General features: G+C 39.6%; 1 protein-coding gene across 2 annotated transcripts in view; it reads left to right on the top strand.

The window, feature by feature from the left end:
* Cip4 (formin-binding protein 1-like Cip4) overlaps positions 1 to 23,781 on the top strand; it is a 202,038-nt gene that overhangs the window by 121,562 nt on the left and 56,695 nt on the right. The gene's annotated exons all lie outside the window — the stretch shown is intronic.

Raw genomic sequence — 23,781 nt, 5'->3', positions numbered from 1 at the left:
TGACCATGTTTTGTCACGAAATAATGCGAAATGAACTGCAAAAAGCGAAATTAACTCTTAAACACGAAATTTAGGGTTTATTCACCGACGCGACACCTTCTGAGGTCTGAATTATCCTGAGAGTTATGCAATTCCAGGAAAATTAATTAATTCTGCTGTTAATATTGGAGAAACAAAAATTGACTCCTTTACACAGAAATAAACTTAATACTCGGATAACTACATAAATGGGCTATTACAAGTGAAATGTTAATTCTGTGGAATAAGTGTAGTTTTTAAATCAAATTTAGGATTATATTCACAATTTTAAAACCAAAATGTCATTTTATATAGCATTTTTTATGTGATTATTCACCGCTATAACACCGATATTTTATTTTATTTACCCCTTTTGAACCCGAAATTGACTCAGTTTTTATACCGAAATTTTGCTTTTTTATTTACCAAAAATATGTGCCTCTACTCATGAGATTTCGGCCCTTGTATGGGACCACCGTCGTGAGAAAATTGGGGAGCAATGAATGAGTAGCGTGACCCGGTCACGGAAACCTACAACGAAGACTGGGGGGTCGTCCTGCTGACCACACATCACCCCGTAACTGGTTGGATGATCGTCGACCTCTGTTGAGGCATGTGGAGTGAGGCCAGAAGTCTGTAGGGACGCCGTGGCCCTAAAGGGCTGTTGTGCCACGAGTTATTATTATAGAACTGCAAGGTGAATTATATTAAATTAGGTTATAATTAGAAACAATATCACGAAATCGCGTGTTCTTTCATATTCTACATATTTCATATAATGCAATCGTATACAGTGTACCGAATTAGCCAAAATAAGCAACATGTATGCTGAGTGAAGCCACGTAAATAATAGTTACAGATGGCCTTTCTTATATCAGGCATCAGCCTCTAGGACCGATTTTACATCTGAATCTTGTCTGGATTGACACTATCTCATGGAGGTAAAGTTACTATAGAAGCGAAAATAGCATATTAAAGAACACCACTTAATAGATATGAAACCAGGAAAATGTCATGCGATACTTAAATGCAAAGGGAAGAGACCGCAAATAAACAAATATTCTTTCCTCGAAGGGCGTCATAGGGCGCTTCTTTTTCAATCCCATGAGTCACTCATAAGGAAATGTTTCTCATCTAATTTCCCCTGCAAGGCGATAAGATAAAATAAACAGAGCGTCCGGGTATGGTCCGCAATGTTTTTCCGCAGCGATGCAGCTGATAGAGGTCTCTTCCTCGCCAAGTCTCAAGGCTGAACTAAGAGGTCTCCGCTCACGTTTTCGGACATACAGAACCGTCACTTGTGTTGGTCAGGGTAAGATGACCATTAGTGTGATTAGAAGCATATTTTGTAGTATTTAGAACTTGAAAAAAAATCCAATTTTAAGTAGCGTAATCTCAAAGAAATTTAGCAACTTAAAAACATAATTGTTATCATCACTTTGAGTACAGAGTTGTGTTCGTTCACCTTCTTCGGTACGGCTGAAGAATTGCGGTGATATTTCCTTGACGCACGTTTTGTTTCTGGGTGATGCAGGTACACCCAGGTTTCATCCGCCGCCACAACATAAGAGGATATCACCTCATCCTCCCTTCATAAGAGTCCAATAGGTTCCGCCACTCGTCCACTTTGCTCACATTGTTCATGGGTTAGGTGTCTTGGACAAACCTTGAATCTATTTTGGACTTTTTTTTTCAGTCTAGATCACACAGTAATATACAAAACAGTAATTTTGCCTGTAGTACGTATTATATGGATGTGAAACTTGGTCCCTTACATTGAAAGAGGAACCTAAATTAAGAGTATTTGAAAATAAAATCCTTAGAATAATATTTGGACCTAAAAGGGATGAGGAGACAGGTGAGTGGAGCAGGTTACATAATTTAGAACTACATAATTTGTATTCATGTCCAGGTATTATTAGAATAATTAAATCAAGAAGACTTAGGTGGGCAGGCCATGTGGCACGAATGGGAGAGGAAAAGAGAGTATACTTTCGAGTTTACAGGATTATTGTTGGGAAACCCGATGGTAAGAGACCAAGTAGGAAGGCCAAGACGAAGATGGAGAGATAACGTTGAGATGGACCTAAAGGAAATTGGTATGGATGGAAAACCTGTGTTGCTGCAGGCTACAGAGTTTGACGAGATCACTAATTAATGTTGTTTCCATAGAACTATGACCACAATAAATTGCATCACAGCTCCTGGATGGTCACACGACTATCAGCTCTAATGAGGTAATTCACTCTTTGTCTACTCACATTTGTCACTGTATTTGTGGGTTTCCCACTCCATTGTGTGTTCGACAATGAACTTTCCTCCCTCTCAAAACCTCTGCATCTATCTTCGGACATTACTGATGTCGGTTGTTGCATGCTCGTACCCCAAGAGTCTTCTGTACATCTCTGGAGCCTGGCATCCACCTTTTTTTTTTTTTTTAGAAATTCAATCACTGCTGTTTGCTTTCCTGTGTAATCCATGTTTTTATTTGCAAATTTGAAAAAATATATCTGCACAATGGAAAAATATCACGCAGTCTCATTAAAGGAATTGACTTGACTTTGACTTATCCTGCACTACAGTTATGGATGAACCTTGGCCTCCCCAATTACAGCTCTCCATTCTTCTCTATCCTTCGCAGCATTTCTCCAATTACTAACTCCTAGGGTTTTCAGATCGCTCTCGACTTCATCTATTTTCATGGTCTTCCTTTTTTCTTCTCCCTTCCATCTTGGCACTGTGAATAGCTCTTAGTATCCTTCCTTTTTGCATCGATTTGATTTTACAAATCTCACCATATCTTCCATTTCTAATGTATTTGTCTATTTTCATATTGACAGGTCCATAAATTCTTCGTACAATTTTTCTTTAGAATACACGTAGTTTTTTGGCATCTTCGGCACTAATATTCCAACTTTCTGAGCCAATAGTACCACTGGTCCTATTAGTGTTGTATATATTTTTATTTTTGTTGATCTTTAGTTGGGATTTTAATAGTGAGATTTCCTATCATAATTATTTTTTGTATTTCTTCACTAACTCTATTATTACTATTCACTGTTGATCCAAGATAGACTAAACTTTTGTCCTCTTCAAAGTTGTCAATTTTTAGATCTTGTAAAATAGATTAAAAGTAAAATAGATTAAAAGTTAAAATAATTTAGGGCATGGCACTCAGAATGCCCTTTGTTTCACAATCCCTGCATTATTTCTGATATAAGTTTTTTTCCATCTCCCCTATGGTGTAATGGCGACGTCGCAGCTTTGTAGTGAAGGGATCCCGGGTTCGATACCCGATGGAGGAACATAGTGGTTCGAATCCCATTTTAAACTTTAGATCCATTCCCGATTATCCTTAGAGGTCTGAGGTACTTTGTCCTACCACATTTTGTCACTATGCGAAATAAGTGGAGCATTGGAAATAATTTCTTAAACGCGAAATTTTCCATGGTGTGAATTTCCTTGTGTGCTATGGAAAATGCCGGAACATTGGATAGTTCTGCTTCAAAATTTTTAGTGGATTTCTTTTTAGCAAGAAAAATGGTCTTGTGACGGCATAAATCTCCCTCTTCAATCTTTTGTGCATATTATATATGTTGTCCATAAGCAGATGTTAATTTTAATGTCTCATGAAGCAAAGACAGAATTACGCAACGGAATTCTGGAGAAACTGTGAAATAATGAAGTTTCGTGGAATTCAATTTATTTGGTGAAAAAAAAACATCTAATTCTAGTCTTTCAGTTCCGGTTGGTATCGAAGATTTCACCTACGTACTTCCGGTTGGCGTTCCTCTTTAGAACATCAACAACATGTGTGAAAGTGGAATGTCTCGTGCATCAATCACACCACATTCGCTGTGTTACATCAATAAAAGAATCCCTCCCCCTTTCCATCCCGATCGTTGCAATTAAAGTTGGCATACAAGATGCTACCCTGAAGAAATCCTTGACCCACATTTTGAGGCTTTGTTTATTTCTTCAATCGTGTGTTCGGAGCCACCTGTATAAATTGGTCAGATGTTTTTGCGTCGATGGCAAACTTTCCTTGCTCGAAGTTCAGTTTTTCTCCCGCTTGTTTATTGCAGTAAAGTGATTGCTTTTAAGTGGGTCTATAACATGGCCTCAATTGGTTTTGTTCCGTGTGTATGTTGGATTCAGATGGCTGAGCATCATCAGATTCCAGCGTTATGATTTTTTTCGTCTCTTAGCAGTGTATTTGCGCGAATTTGGCTGGATTTTGAAGTTCTAAAACAACTTTATGCACAAATAGGCTAATTGCGACTGGATCTACAGAATAAAGTGAGGTCCATGTGCCTGAACCAGGCATCGAACCCGGGAGCACTTGATTACAAAGCTACGACCTTACCACTACCCCATCGGAGAGGCTTGCGCAAATTTGATTGGGCAGAGAGCTTGTGCTCGGAGAATCCACGGTTACGAACCTCTCACAGTGAAGTTGAAATAAACGTGAACAAAAATTGTCCCATCGCTACTTTCAATCAAGGTAATTTTGATTCTTGTGCGTTTAAAAAGGGATGATTTCGTACTGTTTGTAACGTTATAGATGTTACTAGGTTCTGCCTTTGTTCATGGTTTTATTTTAATTCTTTTCTCGGGATGTAAACGGTGGCTTTCCCGTAATCACCCAAATGTCGCATCTTTCCCATAGTACACCCTGGACATTATTCTTGAAGACTAACGAGACCCTGGCGTGTGGACTCTCCTCCAGTTCGGTGTGGGACTTGTCTTGTCCTTTCATAAATATCGTCCTATCACCTTATTCGCACACAAGTGAAGTAAAGAGAACACATCATATTATATTCTCTGTCCGCTCTTAGACTGAAATCAGTGTTACCAAGCACAGCTGGCTTATGAGAAATCCTGTTGGTTGCTTGAGTGGCAGCTGCGCAGGAATCTTGCACGTAGCACATGTTATGAGCACACCGGGGGCGAATAATCACGAACGAATACTATTTATAGTGCAAGAACGTATTATACGCAAAGTTTATCCTCCTCACAAACGTTATGTGGTAAATTCGTCTGTTTTCTGATAGAAGTCCCGGCGTTGTGAGTTATTACAGATATTCGTGTCTTGTTTCAGTATTTAATTTAACTTCTTCAGTTCAAAATACTTTCTGCAACTGAATTTTAAATTCAGTTCTAAAGAAACATTTTTTTAACAATATTAATGTTAGTGTTTTCTGTATTACGAGTATCATTAAATCAGAATAATAAACATGCAATTATAATTTTTTGCCGAATTTTAAAGTCTGCATCGATATGGTAGAGTCGGCTAATATTAGAATGGATTGCATAAGTTATTCATGCTGTTACCTGTTGAGCTATTAAAGAGAAAGGCCACTCCGATGGAAGAATTAATTACTTTTAATCCAGTCTTGTATTAATTCACAAATCAAATGTTTTAAGATCACATTTTATGAGTTTTGGATTCATAACTTTCTTAGCCCGTATTTAAATAAATAAATAAAATAAAACAACTGCCTGGCACCTGAATTATTTTTAGTTCTGTCTACTCCTGATTATATCAATACCGGATCGTGACTTTTGACCCACCCTGTACAGCTACGACCAATTTATCCATGGGCAAAATATTGATTGATTTGATTTATTGTACTTCGCTTTTTGTTCCATTTTTGGCTAACTTGCGGGAATGGAATGTTTGATGACTTGATGAATGGACACTCGCAAACATCCATGCCGGACCGGATTCGAACCCTGGGCCCCAGGCGTCGTAGCGCAAATGTGCTAACTACTCCGCCACGGGGGCCGGCCATGGGCAAAATAACACCAGAACTAGCAAATCGCGTGGTTTTGTTTTTTCCAGAGGGTGATGATGGCCCGTGTATAGCTTGTATTTTGTAACTTATCACTTCGGCATATTTTGATCGAAAACTAAAATTTACTTTTGCTGAAGTTTGGATTATATTCGTCTCTCGTGGATAAGCATGCATGCATCGTATGTCCCCTAAACCGTTGCGTGTCGTATGCTGTTTAATGCAAGTCACGATAATATCGCACCATTGTGCCCGTGTGCAACTTCGCACAGAGCGAACTCGCATAGTTTGTGAAGTATTTCCAGAGAATGTGACGTGAAATCGAGAGGAAGTACCTTGATACGGTCGAAGGAATTCGAGTGTGAAAGTAAACGTGTGTAATAAAGCGAGTTTGTATTATTTGCGAAAAGGAAGTTGTGTAGGTTCAAATACGTTCAGTCGGCTTGTAATCGCGTTTTGCGTGGCTCTTTTTGCTTTAAAATTCAAAACTAATTTGTCACGTGCGGGACGAGATTAATGTTGACTTGATCGCCACGAGCGAATAATGTTGGGGTGTTTCCTTCGAGTCCTATCCGTGACACTCGTATCGTTCGTGGCATTAGTACACAAGTTTTGAAACGGGGAGGCTAAAGATGGAAAAATCAATATATGCAATATCGGGAAGCTCTTGAATGAAAGTATGCAGATTAATACGGAGAGATGCAGACATCCGTGGCGGATTGGTGAACAGTGATCCTGGGTTCAAATCCCGGTCTTGGCATGGCTGTGTTTTTTGTATCCCTTCATCAATTCCATCATGTCATCTCTTATCTTCATCGTCGCGATTAACAAAAGTGATAAAAAAGCGACGGCGAATAACATAAATCAAGTCAAAATTCTAGTGTTGAAGTGCAGAAAACTATTGTGACAAAATAATTTATTAATATTTTCCAGTAAAAATGCAAAACAAAAGTTAGACAACCCATGTTTTTCATTTCAGTATCTGCTACACATTTATTACTTTCTTTGTAAAAAAGATTGTTTTATTGCCTTACATAATGTTGTACAGTAATGAAAACTTTTGTCTTATCGTCTATAAAAAAATGTTCGATGGCTAGCCAGATAATAATAAAAAAATGAAATCCCACTTTTACTCTTAGGATAATATTGTGTAAATGAATAGGTTATTATTTTGTCAGCTTTTTGTTATTTTGATCAGTTAAATCAGCAATTTTTACCAGTTAGACTAGTTTCCACCCATGGTACAGCGATGGGCAAAATTTATCTTGAAGACTTCAAGACTTGCTACTGAAGTTCACTCGTCGCCGTAGAGTTAGGCAACACGCATAACACCATACAGTGAAGGTAATATTTCAAGATGTAATTGTCGCATTTTTATTGCAGGTAACCACCGTACGTGTGAACACAACCATTACATATGATTTTGTCAGTTTCAACATTCTCGCTGACAACATATACAGCTCCTGTGTTGATATTTGGATCTTGATCATGTCGGCATTGATCTCGTTAACCATAACGTGACACAAAATAAATGAGCAACCATTTTTTAGAATGGCGCCATCAGTTTGTTGTTACCCGCCGAGTAGAACAGTGATAAATGGTGTTTGCATTTGAACACATCATAAACAACACTCCGGCATTTCAGGAGTTAAGGTTATGCATCCGTGAAATTTCCAAACATGGTGGTTTTGTCCATGTTTGGCCAGCTCGCGTATTCTCTTGTACTTCTGTGCCTCTTCTGGTATTGATATGTGAGAGTCGTCTGTTCTCATCCCTCGGATGATCTTATCTAACACTTGCGTTGCATAATGAACAGCTGCCAGTTCCTACCGTATTTCCTTTAATAACGCAGGCAGTTGTCCAATATTGCCAGGCTCGGTTACTTGCTCGCTTAATAGAATCCACCTGTGATGTCACGAGGTGACGCTCTTTGTTCTTGCCTTGCCAAGTAAGTTACCAGTGTAAGGGTAAAACAAAAAGTGGCACTGTCGTACTGTTGGTTTGAATCAAAGATGGTGGATGTGTGCAAGGGCGCCAACTTATGTGCGCCTGTAGGACTTGAGTTCACCCAATAATCCACCTGGTACTATACTTTAGTTTCGTTCTAAAGTCGGCACTCTTAAGATGAGTTAAAATGTTTGGGGTGTGTGTACGTATATGGCAATTTTGCACCCCTCTAATAATACGAGGGAAAATCCTTGCCTTTAAAAGGGGTGTAAAGAGTCCCTTGAGAAAGGTTTCATAGTGCAAGGTTGCAAAGGGACAAATTCATTAAAACGGTAAGGGCACATTAAAGGAAACTTCATCACAGACAATGAAAGAGACCCGCTGTTCTCAAAATTCTCAAAACCTTTGCTAAAGCACTTCTCATCATCTCCCAACATGGATGCTGATAAATCTTCGGAAAGGTAAAATGTTCGATCACACATTTGAAGAATATTTTGTCATCAAAATATAAGTTACATCTGCAGTATGAAACTTTTCAGAGTCATATATTATTTAAACCATCCGTAGTCACATCCTTATTAAGAAATTAAGGGAGGATAAGAGCTTCTAGGGATGGGCGACGATATCGGAAATTTTATATCGCTATACATCGTAAGGAAAATATCGTCACAGACGATACGATATTTTTTTTCCTTGTCGTGACTATATACCGCCTATAGTTGATATTGCCTGTACGATATTTTTTTTCAATATCGCGATATATCGTCCAACACTACTTATAACCAGGATTAGGATCGATAGCCACTAAGCTCTGAGGAGGGGAACTTTAATTTCAACCACCTGCTATTATTGCATAAAATTATTTTTCTCAAAAGTTGGCTCCAGTGGATGCGTGTTTTGGAGCGTACGTCGGTGTCCTTGGATGATCCGAATTCCTAGCAGCAGGACTTTCCCCCCTGCTATCGGAGTGATGGGCACGAACTTCCTATGGTTCTCACGTTGCTTGGGAAAAGAGCTGGGCTCGTTTACACGGGCATGGCGTGAGATGCGAGTCTCAACATGGCTTTCAGCCAACCCGAGGAAGCGTGTCGGCGCATCTGGTTACTCGCGGCGACAGGTGATATCCCAGAGACACTGCCTGCAATTTATGAACACCTTGGAGCAAAAATAGGTCCCAATTTCTAAAAGTCCAAATCTTCGTGCACGTGCACAGAGTTTACATACTCGTAAAACACCATATAAGTCGCTTGAAGATTTCTCGGTTGCTTTTTCCTCCCTATTGACAACTGTGTGTTTTTGACGCGTGTTTTAATGCGACGGCGAGAGATGGTGAAGAGCCAGCCATGTATAGTCAGGGATTGAATATCCAAGAAACATGATTTTATTTTAGAGGACTGGATGTCATTTAAATGGCGTATAGAGTACGTCAAAACAAACAACTTTTCCCCGTAACATTTTTGTCTTTGATGTGTTGTTTCAGCGCTGCAAACATTCAGAGAAGCCCGTTTTGCCGCCTGTATACTGGCAACCCAAAACATTTGATCGCATCTGTGACGTATGCTTCTGTCGTGAAACGGGCGGATCTCAGTGTTGCAAAGAACACTCATATTTTGCGAAGAATAACATACTACCAACCACATGAGGACGTATTTAGGGGGGTGGTCTAGGGGGTCCGAAGCCCCCGTAAGACCAAGTGTACTAAAATTAAATAATAAAAATGTACCTGTTTAGCATTTGTTATATAATATATGGTTATTAATTTCTTCTGAACTTACTGGAAGGCAAGGATTATATTGAGGTCATGTGGCTTTGAAGGGCAGTGCCAAAGATTTGCATAAATTATTAAGCAGGAACTTTACTTTTCGTCAGCTGGATCTAGCATCCTTTTTGTTATTCAATAAATATTCAATTCTTTATCTATTTGACATTAATTTCCTTGCAAGGGCACGTGTTTTTATACAAATTATGCTGCCCTTACTTAACTACACTTAAGCTAGATAATGAATACGTACTATTTTATCTCTATTCTCATACCATCCTTTACCTATTCATGTACACACGTAATAATAATACAATATTAATTAATGTAATGTTTTAATTAATATTAATTTAATGTTATAAACATAATAATTATTATTCCTGAGACACTTCTTTCGGACACACCCTCCCTGAAATATATTTGTAGATACGTGCCTGCAACCACATTATGGGTTGTAAAACGTAGCGAGAAACACGCCCAGTAACGCAACTGGAAGTAAACCAATGAACGGTACGGAAAACTGTGGAAAAACAAAGTTTCAAAACGAAGTGGTGTGCACTGTACACTGAGGTAGAAAGAAAAGAAACGAACCTCTGGCTCATGCGTATCCAAGGTTAGTCTATCCACTTGACCTTCGATACAGAGGCTTACTGCACGACCTCATTGTAGTAGAGGTTTTTTTGTTTTTTTTAAGCGGAAAATCAGATGAGACCAGGTCTCAGTTGGTTGAGTCCTGGTCGAGTCTGCATTTTTACTGAAATTTCTCCGTAGTACATCTGCATGAGCAAAATCAGAAGGTAATAATATACAGCTCCACGCTGGGAGAAACTAAGCATTGTGTTTCCAAGGCAGCAGATCCCGTTGCAGAGACAGACAGATACAGACAATTCCACACAGTAAATCAGCTAGGCGAAACCAAGGCTGGCAGAATTGGGTTCGATTCCTGCATTTTTCGCTTGAAATTCTACTTCGAGCTACTTAATGCAGATCTTTTTACATGTAAAAGGACTGAAAAATATAGTACTTGCAATTGAAATGAGACTGCTTTCATTCCTTGTGGTCATCCCCATCTGTATCTCCGTAAGATGCCTTCACTCTGCATCGTTAAGGAAAATGATGTGAAATGGTAACAATTCACAATCTATTGTCACGAAATCGCAATTTAAAGATGTGCGTATTACGGCTTTGCCTACCCTGAAATAATAATTTGAATTATTTTTTGTTATTTAGCGTCGCTTTCTGCACTTCTGACTAATCGCGACGACGGGGTGAGTGATACGAAATTGATGAAGGGACATTCACAAAGAAGTCCTTGTGGCGGGTCTTAGCGATGACATGTGGAAGTGAAATTTATTATAATACACTCTTATATGCATTATTTACAACATTGACTCTACTGCACATCTGTTCTGCCCCACAAAACTTAAGGGACACCAAGGGATTCTGAGAGCAGTAGAGTATTAGCGAATATTGTAAATCTTGAGAATGACAACATTTTGCGTTAATATGTTTGCAATTTCCGTAGAGCATTTGGCCTGGAGTTCCTGTTTATGGTTGGCAATGCTCGCCCTCACCGCGCATGTATTGTGTCGGAAATCCTGGAAACCGAAGACATCGCCTGTATTGAGTGGCCATTATGCTCACCGGACCCCAATCCTATCGAGCATGTTTGGGATGCTCTTCATCAGGGCTTATGAACACCAATAAGGCACAGATGCAACATGCAACGAAAATGACCAGCAATGACACTGAGTGTGTCCCTTGATTGGTCTTCCAGCTCATTCAAATCATGTCTACCATATTTGGAAAAATTCAAAATCTCTCAAAACGTTCACCGAAACAGTTGAGGCGCCATCGTCGTCCTTTACTCTCAAGACCGTGAAAAAGACATGTATATAGCAGTCATGTCTCGGAAACTGGAAGATCTGCTGCCTTTTGTTTAGTTTTGCGTGAGGAGCTCCTTGAACCTCTAAACTTCATATCGACTACTTCAACGAAGAATGAAACAACACAACACACCACACCACACCACACACACTGCTTCTCTAGACCACTAAACCGAAAGAACTGTGCCTGAAATTTAAATTAACCCGCTAATAAACACTAAAATCACATACATAGCTTGTAAAGCTTCCCATCACCTTGAAAATACTCCATGACTTGTTTACACAACGAACGTAACGAAGCAATTTACGTTGTGCATATCTTGCTTATATAATACGTCAATTAGTTACGATGGAGACAATTGTCTCAATGTTAGTGAAAATGTTTTCTTAAATTAGCTCAATCGTAATTGAGCTCCTTGTTAGGAACTACAGAATTTCAGTGTTGGTTCAACACCGTGAAGGCAATTGAGGCGCTACTTGAAGGAAATAGTAGGGAACTCTAGTTCAGGAAACCGCGGCAATGGGACTCGTTACACTAACCACCATGAGTGGTATCAGAATTTTTTGTAGAAGGGGCAGTCCTTTGATAAAACTATTGGATGTGGGGGTAGGCTAATTATTACACAGTAATAACTACTATAAACTAGTGAAAACTAATTTTATTCCAAATTAGTTACTATTACAATTTCAGTGGACTCTCTTTAATTCGAACTTTCATGATTCGAATTATTCGCTAATTCGAACAAAAGTTTATTCCTCTTGAAATCATCTTTAATAATACATGTTTTTGTTAATTCGAATAATTCCATTTTTTCGTCTTCCCTTGAAGTTCGAATTAAAAAAGTCCACTATTATTGCTGTGCATTATGGCCTTGGGAAGAAACTTCTTGGCCTACCAGTAAAACTCTTTTTCATTATTATTATTTTTTTTTTTTTACATTTCATACAGGAAATGCATAGTTAATTCTGTTACTTTATTAAGTTTTACACACCTCGTTCCAGAAAAATCTAGAGTTAGGGGGGTGCTCAACCGTTAATGACCATATAAGTTTCATATCTGGTGGTGATGAAAGGAACGTTGACAAAGCAAATTATACCACTATTCATGTATGTATCATATATGCGGTAAGCATGCGTACGTCGTGTCAAACAACATTCTTAAAACAAAAGCTTGCTTCTTAATTTCATTTCCCAAGTCGTCTTAAAATGTTTACATTTTGGTGTTAAGTTTCTGTATATTTTTTCGGTTGTCAAACAAAGAACGTTATGGTTTGGTCTAGGAATTATGAAGCGCCCCCAGTGCTATAATCTTAATTCAATTAGTACAGGAAGTGCGAGATGTTTTAGTCTAATAAGGAAGCGATTTGCCTTTTAGTGGTGGGAAGATCCGAGGGAAGAGCAGGGCGCACAATCCACAGCCTACAATCTCAGGTTATATCGTTGATAGAAGATAAGCGCGTGGCTCATGTAATGGTTGAAGGTGTGGTGTACTCTTGCTTTCTACTGTGAGACATGTGATAGAGTTCGATCGTATCATATCCCAGCTAAGAATTGTAATGTAGCCTCGCGATCTCTCTCCCTGGACTCCAAGTTCGAGTCCCGCTCTGGCCATAGGTGTCAACAATGGCAATGACATTGCTTACAGTGTTCTTTAAGTAATCAAGATAAATTATTGGTACACACATGATTCCACAAAACAAGTCAGTGGTGTCAGGAGCCGTATGTGGCCAAGCTATTGGACCTCCTCTACCAAACGTGCTGGAAAAGTGTTCAGGACATCTTCCACAATCTTAGTCCAATGTGCTGGTGCATCATCTTGTTGCAAAATCGGGGACAAAAAGGAGTGCTTTTGTATGTAATTTTTACTTTTTGGCAATGAATTGCAATCACAAATCGTACCAAGGTGCTAGTCTGTTTTAACGCTTTGATATTCAATTGTTCATTCATTCAGCATGCGACCGTGATTGTCGCTTGTTGATCTAGTGTTTACAAATACTTTTTTCATACGGGGAGTTTCGTCAGAGTTTCTACATTAATTTCGGGGCATTCCCATTTGTATTGTATGAGCATGTGTGTTAGATTAGTCAGTCGAAAGTTTATTTTCCTTATGCTAGAGGAAGTTGCAATTCATTAACCGCATTTGTGGGGGAAATATTTATTTATTATGAAATGAGTAGCAGTTATTTTTATCTTACTTTTAGCATGTCTGGTTGTTTAAGCAGTGTCTCGTATTTGTACCATTATGTTGATCGCGACAGATGGAGGTGCATCATATTAATAATATTAATTAATATTGTCATTCTCCTGGAGGTGACCTAAAATCATGAAAAACTTCTCTAATAAAATTTCGTAAACGAATGTGACTGTTCTGATTGCTCAATATCTATAAGCAAATTTTTACGTTGCTCACCTGACAAATGGGTAATATTTTGGTTTTTCGCTAGAAGTATGATAATTTTTTTTCCAGGGTTGTCCATGATAAATCAACAAGGTGATAAAACGCAGGAAAAATAGCATTCCCGTTTCTCGCTAGCTGAAACAACCAACAACGTGCACCTGGAATAGGGAACAATTGCGTACGTTGTTTGAGATCGGAGAGATTCTTGTGCGGTGGAAACTGCCCGATTGTTTTATTGGTGTCTTAAGTTTTGAGGTCGTAATGTAAGGAATAGATGTTTGTTGGATATATATATATATATATATATATATATATATATATATATATATATATATATATATATATATATATATATTCCTTTTTACCACCGACCCGCATCGACGATAATTGATGATAGTGAAGTGAATAAATGCCCTGTTTTCAGAACACGCTATTATATTTGCATACATGAAAGGCAAAGATACTCTCCCCCAGGGGTGCTCATCCCCCCCCCCCCACAAGGCCAATGGCGCATCCCCCAAAAAATCATGTGATAATCCCCATAAAGTATTTGATTACGACACCGTGTCTACTAAAAGTAACTTTTCCTTAGCTTTACTGAACACTATATTTGATCCGCCCCTCCTCCCTAAACAGGAGTGCCCATCACCCTCAAGACCGTGGATACAACCCCCCCCCCCCCCATCAAAATCGTTCCTAACAATTCCCACCAAAATAGTTAGGATGAATTCGTAATAATTGATGTTAAACTGTCCATATTTTCTTAATTGTTCAAGTTTCGAAATAACAGGGAAAAATGCAGCTACAGTACAAAACGTCACATTCATCTCAGCAAAACGATAGGCACGCGTTTTTTTAAATAGAAAACTGCGAGCGAAGCGAACAAGAAAATTTGTACATTCATTTCTTTGCAGGCTTTCAAGAATATTAATTTAATGGGGTATCAATACTTTCTTAGGATCCCGCGATATTTATTCTTTTTCAACTTGTGGATACTATATCGCTAAATATAATTCCCAAAATATAATATTTGAACTCTCCCCCACTACAGAAATCCCTCGACAATCTTAAGATTTAATACTTTATCAAGAGCTTCATATCTCCCCCCCTAAAATTTAATAGTCAGTCCTCCCACCAAAATTTCCATGCCAATTTTAGGCTTACTGTTTATATTAAAGAGTGGATATTATTGAATCCTCCAAATCAAATAATTCTCAGTCCCCACATCAGAATTTCCACAACAGTCTAAGACAATAGTAATACACAAGAATTGGATACCCCACTGAATTTAATGGTCAATGCCCCCTACCTAAAATATCCGCCATAATCTAAGACTTAACGCTGATATCAAGAGTTGGATATTGCCCCCCCCCCCAACGTTTAATTCTCAACCCCCCTAGAATCCAGGTGTCAATTTAAGTAAAACCTAATATATAATAGTTGGATATTGCCCCCCCCCCCCTCTCGATAATACATATTGCCCGTTACAATTCCCTTGGAGGTCTACAGATTGCTATTTATGTAACAACAGTGGTTAATTGATAACGTAATGCAACTTGTCCAACATTATATTGTTCACGTCAAATTTCCATCATAGAAATGGGCGGACGCAACTTGTTCAGAAACCCACGTGTAGGAACCCTTGCCCCAAAGTACTTTCTTTTCTTCATGTAATGGATTAAATATGGTGCATTTAAGGTGTATTTTTTTTTTACATATATTTTAGAAAAATATAGTATACATGTTGAATTTTATATTATTTGAAGGAAAAAATCTCGATGGCGCAGTAGAGGTAGGCCCCCACACGTTCAAAATCTCGGCCATTTATGGAGGTGGTGTGATCGGCACCACTCTCCGGCCGCCTTTACTCCATACCCACCCCCAAGGTTGCCCGCAGGTACCCATTTATTAGAGGCTGAGTCCAGGGATTTGTCTGGAATTTTCCATCTGCGGTTGGAGCCAAAATGACCATGAATTTGGCCTTTGTGAAATACTTTAGGTTGTGTGGAGAAAATTTGGGGTGTGGGGTGTGATAACCCCAGAGCGTCTCATGGAGGGACATGGCTGGAAAGATCACTCACCCCGGGAATCGTAACCGAGTCACCCCCGTGGCACCCTACTAGATAACTAGACCAACCCTGACACAAACGCGCGTACGCATTGTGTACGCCTTCCCGAAGGCGTAGTGGTAACGCCGTTGCCTTGCAATCAGGGAGTTCCGGGTTCGATACCCGGTGGAGTGATATGGTGGTTCGGATCCTACTTTAAACTGTAGGTCCAGTTCCGATAAGCCTTTCTGTACCTAAAGTGGACTTTAAAAGAACTCAAACTCATGTGTGGGGTGAATCGTAGTAGGTTCATTACATTATCTATACATACAATCAGCTTTTTCATTGGGTGAAAAGGGGCCTCCCCATGGCGCAGTGGTAGCGTCGTCGCCTTGTAATAAAGGAGTCCCGGGTTCGATACCCGGTAGAGGCACATAGTGGTTCGGATTCTACTTTAATCTGTAGGTCCAGTCCAGATTAGCCTATGTGTGCGTAAAGTGGACTTGAGACACCAACTCAAAACAAACCAAACAAAAAAAGAACTCATTTGGTGAAGCGAGGTCAACACACAGTCTCAAAGAGTTTTCGAGACCAGAGTTTGCTAATTCTTTTGATGCACCCGAATCGAACCCAGGAAAAGTCGCAGCAAGAGTGAGAGCGCTGCACATAAACCTTCCTCTTCCTCTAAGAATATCCCCGTTTGACCTTTGTCAGGTTGTTGCAGCCGCTTAAAAATATGATGACCTTCGTTACCTTGTTTAGTTTTCCTCTTTTGTTTCTTTCTGCTCTGCTACCTCGACGCAAAGCTGCGCTGCCGCATTCTTTGCTCGCTTGGGGCAGGTGGTTGGCCTCCTCGGTGATGATCACAAATGCGGACCACGGAGCAACCGGAGACAGCGTGTACGGCTTCATAGCATGTGTCGGGTGGATGCGTGTGGGGATATGATTTATGCCAGTAGCGCCAGCTTTGAGAAACATGCTGTGGCTGAACTTGGAGATGTTTCATAATTTTATGTAATAATATATGTCGTATCGTAAAATTGTGTTAAGTTGTGGTTAAAATTTGTTCACTTTGTTTCTTAAGAAATACACTGTATTCTTGTGTGCGTGAAGTTTTTTAAAAATGTTAAAACAGGGTGGCTACTCACCGGAAATTCTGCGTGGTCTCCGGGAATTCTGCTTGAATTTTTTCTCCGTAGACGTGAAAAATTTCAACTTTTATTAATCCAAATTCTATTCAATTTATACATATTGATAAATGCCCTGAGACGAGATTTTCACAGTTGAGTTTTTATTTTTATCGAGGAAGGAAAATAATGTAGTGTGAAAAATAAAACTGAATTCTCTCGATCTGTTTACTTTGTTACTGACCTTTGTAGACCAATCTGACGGACGGAAGATTTTTGCAAGATAAGATTTCTTGAAGATGATTAGGTAGATTTGAGTTTGAAATTCTTACACAATTATAAAAATTTTTCGCAGGTTAGAATATATACCATAACATTTGTGTGACTTGTGTTTGTAGATGTATTTCGAGCCAGTATGTGAAATGGCAAATGTAAACTAAGGACCTCAAATTAAATGTTTTAAATATACCGTTTAATTAAATTATTTTTTTTGGATACATTGGAATCACAGACACTTCATATTGTTACTATATTTATGTGTGCATATCACTGGGGCAGGGGGCCTTTGCCCCCCCCCCCCCCCCCGTCCTTGAATGGAAATCAATTCTAAGGGGGCAAACATTGGTGGCCAAGACCACCTGCAGAGGGCACAGAGGTGCAATTATCCCCCTCGATTTCAAATTTTATGCAAACAAAAGTACATTTCATAAAAAATTTTCACTCGCTTCGCTCGCAATACCTGCTTTTCTTCTCGTCAATTTCAAAGCCGTAGCTAGGGAGCCGCCGAACAATCTAAATGATAAAGAGTTGTAAAATAGAGAATGCCATGGCGCCTCATGAAATTATTTGCGCCCTATTAAATCAATATTGTTTTCAGTTTGCAAAATAATGGATTAAAATTTTTTTTGTGCGCTTCACTCGCAGTATGATTGTTTTCTGTAATGCATTGTAAATTACCAGAGAGAGAAATGAGACTTGTCTTAATGGATTTTGTCATAAATGCATGAACAATTGTTGGGAGGAAAAGGAGCGTGCACATTTGAGAGACAATTTATATAATTTTTGCTGTTGATTTGTTATGAGGTGGATCAATTTATTATGTAATGAATAAAAATAATAGACCTATATGCTGTTTATATACGTATATGTATTAAAGAAACTTTGAATACGTACACAATTTAGTGTTGGCATGTATTTTCTTATTTTACATTACTCCATTTTGAATATGTGTAAAACAAATGTTGTACATGAAAGCTATACATATGTTATATGTACAAAAAGAATAATATTCAGAATGTATTTATCATGCATTTTCTGCCATTCAAAAATACACTTTGTACTTGTTTTCCATTATTAATGAATGTGAAATTGAACTGTTTTTTTTCTTTTTTAAATGTATAAAATCGTTTGTTCCAACACAAATGCTTTAACACCGACTTCTGCCCCCTTTTTGTGTAATTTACGAGGATGATAACGTCTTTGACACTACCACCACTACTACTAATAATAATAATAAAAAATAGTCATAATAATGTTATTATTATTATTATTATTGGTACGTTTATTCAGGTACTTGCCCCGCCCCGAGACAAAAGTTCGTGGTTGCGCCTCTGTTGCATGTGTGTGGGTGTTGAGAGGCTGTAATACGTAAGGTTGAAATAGGGGAAACCTCTGCTTGTGGCCTTGAATTTTTTGAAATGTTGCTTTGAAAACCGGGAATTATACTTGAATTTTATCAAGGTCCTAGAGTAGCCACCCTGTAAAAGTAATGTGGCCATTCCCTGTCCAGGTTGAAATGTGAATCATTAATTTTTTCATGCATTAAAGCAAGTCTAAATCTCTTGTTAAAGTACAGCTTCAGTTTTAATCTTAGCCTGCCGTGCGATAGGGGTTTTCCATTGAATAAAAATATCTATTTTCTTAATTACCAACTATACCTGAGTAGGGGGCGATTAAATAAATGTTAAGAAAAAGGGAAGAAAGATGAAGAAAAAGTAAAGAATTTTGGATTTATTTTGGTAGACTATCGATCCTCATCCTAGTTATAAGCCCTTATCCCTCCGTACTTTCCTAATAGCGATGTGACCACGGATAGTGTAAATAATATAGGACACTGACATACAGATACATTGGAGATATGACAAATTAATATGGAATATTTTGATAGCAGTGTCAGTAATTAAGTTTCGAGAATTGTTTAAGTGTATAATGATAAAACGTCTTGTTTTCTTAAGTGCGGTGATCTTATTTCTAAAATAAAATATTATAAAATGCAAAGTGTTGGGTGGGCTGAAGCCCCACAGGTCCATTTGAGTTCACGCCACTGATTTACCCTACAGGCTGCGCTTCGGAAACTCTGCACCTATGATCGAGAGTGGGGTGTTCCCATTTGAATGATTCCATGCGAGAAGTGTATTCCGAGAGTACGGTATAAAACAGGGCCGCCTCCAGTAATACATGATCGGACAAGTGAAATGACAACATACGATAGAAATCAGATGGATTGAAGAAACGGGATGTGAGATGTAGGGGAAAAGCTGGTAACGGTTAGTGTTGTCCACGGGACGAGACGGGACAGGCTTTTAAAAATTCGAGACGAGACGAGATTAACCATGTGTCATAAGACAAACAAATATTTTCGAGACGAGACAGCATTTCCACGAGACTCCACGAGACGAGACAGGCCAAAGTCTCGTCTCGTGGGCAACACTAGTAACGGTGTAATTTCCTTCGAGAGGTTTCTCTTTCGTCTCTCCTTCCCAAGAGTATTTTTTCCCACCAATAGTGTGGCGTGACGTTCTCGAACCTGTAGCCGTCCTCCTTGGCGAAGTGGTTGGCACAGGGCGCTACGATGCCAGAGGTCCCGGATTCGAATCCCGACCTGGGCATGACTGTTCTTTGCGAGTGTCCCTTCATTCATTTCATCTGATCATCACTCATCCTCATCGTCACGATTAATCAAAAGTGGCAGAAAGCAACTTATAATAACCTAATTCAACTAATCAATTCTCGAAACTGTAACAACTCAAATCATTGAACAGTAAGTGTGTGGGATTTCGAAAACTCTGTACCGGGATTGGCGGTATAAACAGTCTTTTCTGGATCTCGCAGTCAGAAAATTCCAAATAATCGTGCTTTTAAAAATGGTTTAATCAGTGTTGTTAAAGGTCCAGGAACCCTAAATTCTAATGGGTTCTATTGGGTTCCGCTGCAGGACCGGAACCTTTTTTCTAGCACAATTTAAATTCGGTCCAAGTTGCGTATTGTTACATTAAAAAAAAGTTTCCTGGACCGTATTTAAATTAATGCGGGGAAAAAAGGTTCCTGGACCGAATTGCAATTCATCCGGAAAAAAAAGGTTCCTGGACCGAATTTAAATTCATCCGAAAAAAAGGTTCCTGGACCGAATTGAAATGATTTAAATATGAAAAGGTTATACACTAACTCATTTAAGTTTGCTGATTTTCTCTCCCAGTCTGGGATGGAATTCATTTACAATTCCTGGACCAGGGTTGACATTAAAAGTTGCCTTCTAAAAATGTCCGCGAGAACGTTTTACATTGGAATGTCATACTGCGGTTGTAGAAAACGTAGCGCAGGGAATAAATCAAAACGCTGTTGGTATCTCGTGGGCCAGGTTCAAAAACTCCCTTGTCGAAGACTGACACTGTACATAACGCAATGGACTATATTAGTGTGGCGTCACATTGATTGAGTTCAAACAAACCCGTCACGTGTTGCTCTGGCATCGGATCCAGGATCCGCAGCCAATAGGAGCCGTCGATGAGGTAACGTGAGGCTGCTGTTTCCAGCAGATATTACAACCGGGAAGGGCAGTGCTGCTACAACCAAGTGAAGGAACGCCCGCGAGAGAATGGAGCTACATGGAGAGTGGTAACGTGACTGCAGCTTTTGCGTTTCGCTCATTTCTACCTTGTACCTTAGTATCTCGAGACAGTCAGCACCTGGATTAGTCTTTCATGCTCACAAGTGGATAATTGTTTATCGTCAGGTCCGTATTCGATTCAAGTTGCGTATTGTTTCATTTCAATACGGAACTTGGACCCTAAAAAAGGTTCCTGGACCGTATTTAAATTGATCGGGGAAAAAAGGTTCCTGGACAGAATTGAAATACTTTACAGATAAAAAGGTTCTTTACGGTCCTGAACCTATTTACGCTTGCTGATTTTCTCTCCTGAACCGGAATTGAATTTATTTAAAATTCCTGGACCTTTTACAACCCTGGGTTTAATTCTGTTTTCTCCGCTATAAGTGTGTGAAACTTCTTGGAAATACCAGTTTTTATTTCAGAAGTGGAAAAACAAGGACTTCATGGAGCACTAGTGTGTAGAATTTCCATAGTGTCGGGAAATTTTGAACACTTCCCGTCTCGCTCACTCCTACTGACCAGTGCCTGTTCAGCATTTTCAACTACCTTAACCAATCCAAAAATAATGATCTTTACAAAGGCCTCCATTATCCATATTTACCTGAATAATCGGCAATGCCGTAGCATGTACACCCAACGGCAAAGTAAATGGTATACGAATTATCCATCACTGTGTTCCTCCTGTCTTTTTTCCACAATTGGATGATCATGAATTGAAAGAAAAACTCCGAGGACATCTGCTTTGCATGAACAGAATCCCATTCTTTAAAACAACACAGGATGTAAAATAGAAAAAAAAAACATTAATGTGGCGATTCACACAATTACAGTCATTTTCAGCTGATGACGTCCCACCGAAATATTGAACGCGGCACTAGAAGTTCAGAGCTTAATCGTTCTTTCAGTTGCATACACGCTAGGTTACAGTCACTGCGCCGCGGCGCTGGCTAGCTGGCCGGAGTGGCAAGTTCGTTGCTTAAATGCGTCTTACCACACACTAGCACACGCATCATTTTTTTTTTTATCACATAGCTACTTAGGGGCGAGACAAACTGCAAAATATTTTTCAATTACCGTTTTTAAACTTAGTTTTAAAAGCTGTTCAAATGCAAAAATTGCATTCGCAGGTCATTTCAAGGGAAGTTTGCATTCACCACACTCCCCCCCCCCCCAGAGTTTCTTACTGCTCAAAAATTCGGGAGGGCCTGTAACTCCATCACCTTCCCCTGCTTACGCCAGTGTTACCGCGGCGTCTGTTGGCATTACAGAATACAACCCACACTCTGATTTAACATATGTCTCTTGCTGTCTTCCATTTTCTCTATATCTCTCCCTCCCTCCCCCTCCCTCCCTCCCTCTCTCCCTCCCCCTCCCTCCCTCCCTCTCTCTCTCTCCCTCCCTCCCTCCCTCCCTCCCTCTATCTTATTCTCTATATACCCTTTCTTTATTTCTGCTGTATGTAGAATTGAGATGCTATTCATTACTTATCGACAGAGTTTTCCTCAAATTTGTAAAGAAGTGATTTGGGAAACTTTGTTAGAGAAACGAACCTTTTACACAACTCTCTCGTTTTCTACCGAAATAAATCCCCGCGCGTAGGAAAGCGATAAACTGTGGTTGTGGCTCAACGCTCGCTCCACTGGACACGATGCAGACTACCTCTTGAAACTCGACCACAAATAACTCCGCCAAGATCAGAGTTCTGGTTGTTTATGAATGTAGTGAGCTGCAAGCTGGCTCGCTTGCTTATCTTGGTTCGTGCTACCGACATGAGCGTTTCCGGTCAAGATGGCGGCTCGCTCATGTTTCCTTTGCGTTTCGTGCTGGTTTGGAGTTTAAACAAGCTTAATTGTACAATTGTTCTAGACAGGACGTCTCGAAGTCTTTGCCCTACGCACAGGCTTTCTTTTGTAGTTTCTGGGAACCTAATTTCTTAATTTCTGACTACAGGCTTCCAGATGACAAAACTGGTTGTACTGTAGCTCTCTCCAATAACTCCCTTTTAAAGAAAAGTACATATCAGAAAATAGCCAGGTAATCCCCCCCCCCCCCATCAACTTTGCATTGTATTACGTATCGTACAGTTAACATGGGACAAGAGAACATGTAGAACTGTAGGAGTGTACTTTTCTGCGACACCAGGGGCCACGGATTCGAATCCCGGCCTTGCCGTAGTTTTTTTTTGCGAGTTTGTATCAATTTCATCCCGATTAGCTAAACGTGACAGAAAAACGATGCTAAATAACAAAAATTAAATTAAACTCTCTTCCACGTATACTTTGTTCCAGTTATCTCTGGAGCAGCCGAACGAAAACAAGTCTGCGCAAGTAGTGACGCGAGACGGCTCCACCAATGAACACGTGAGAGAGAAAGCGGCTGCTGTTACCAGCATGTACTGCTTTGCTCTGCCCACTCGATTTCCTCCCCTTCTCTGACGCTATGCGCGGCCTTGCTCCAGAGAGAGAGGTGGGACAGGGTATAGTACATTCTGGACTCCATTCTTCTAGATTAACCCAGGCCTTCCCGATGGCGTAGTGGTAGCGTCGTCGCCTTGTAATTAAGGGGTCCCGGATTCGATTCCCGGTGGAAGCTGGTTAGGATCTCACTTTAAACTGTAGGTCCAGTCCCGATTAGCCTTCTGTGCATAAAGTGGACTTAAAACACCAAATCAATGAATCCAGATTAACCAGACTGGCGTGTATACGTCGACAGTGTAATCCTCTGTGACGCTTGTTTCTTGGACTGCCACGCGTGCTTCTTTCATCAAATACAACTTATCACCACCGTCACCCAACTTCCATCGTCTCGATCAGCCAAAACTGGCAGAGAAGCAAAGGGAAATAAATCAACAAGAGAACATATATTTAAAGAAGAAGTCATATTCCGCAACTTGTGCACAGTATCTGGTTGAATG

Source organism: Lepisma saccharinum, chromosome 23, assembly GCF_977018435.1.
Source record: "Lepisma saccharinum chromosome 23, izLepSacc3.1, whole genome shotgun sequence".
In the NCBI taxonomy this organism is placed as follows: Eukaryota; Metazoa; Arthropoda; class Insecta; order Zygentoma; family Lepismatidae; genus Lepisma; species Lepisma saccharinum.
Note: the sequence above shows the minus strand (reverse complement) of the source record. Positions and strands in the feature narration are given on the sequence as shown.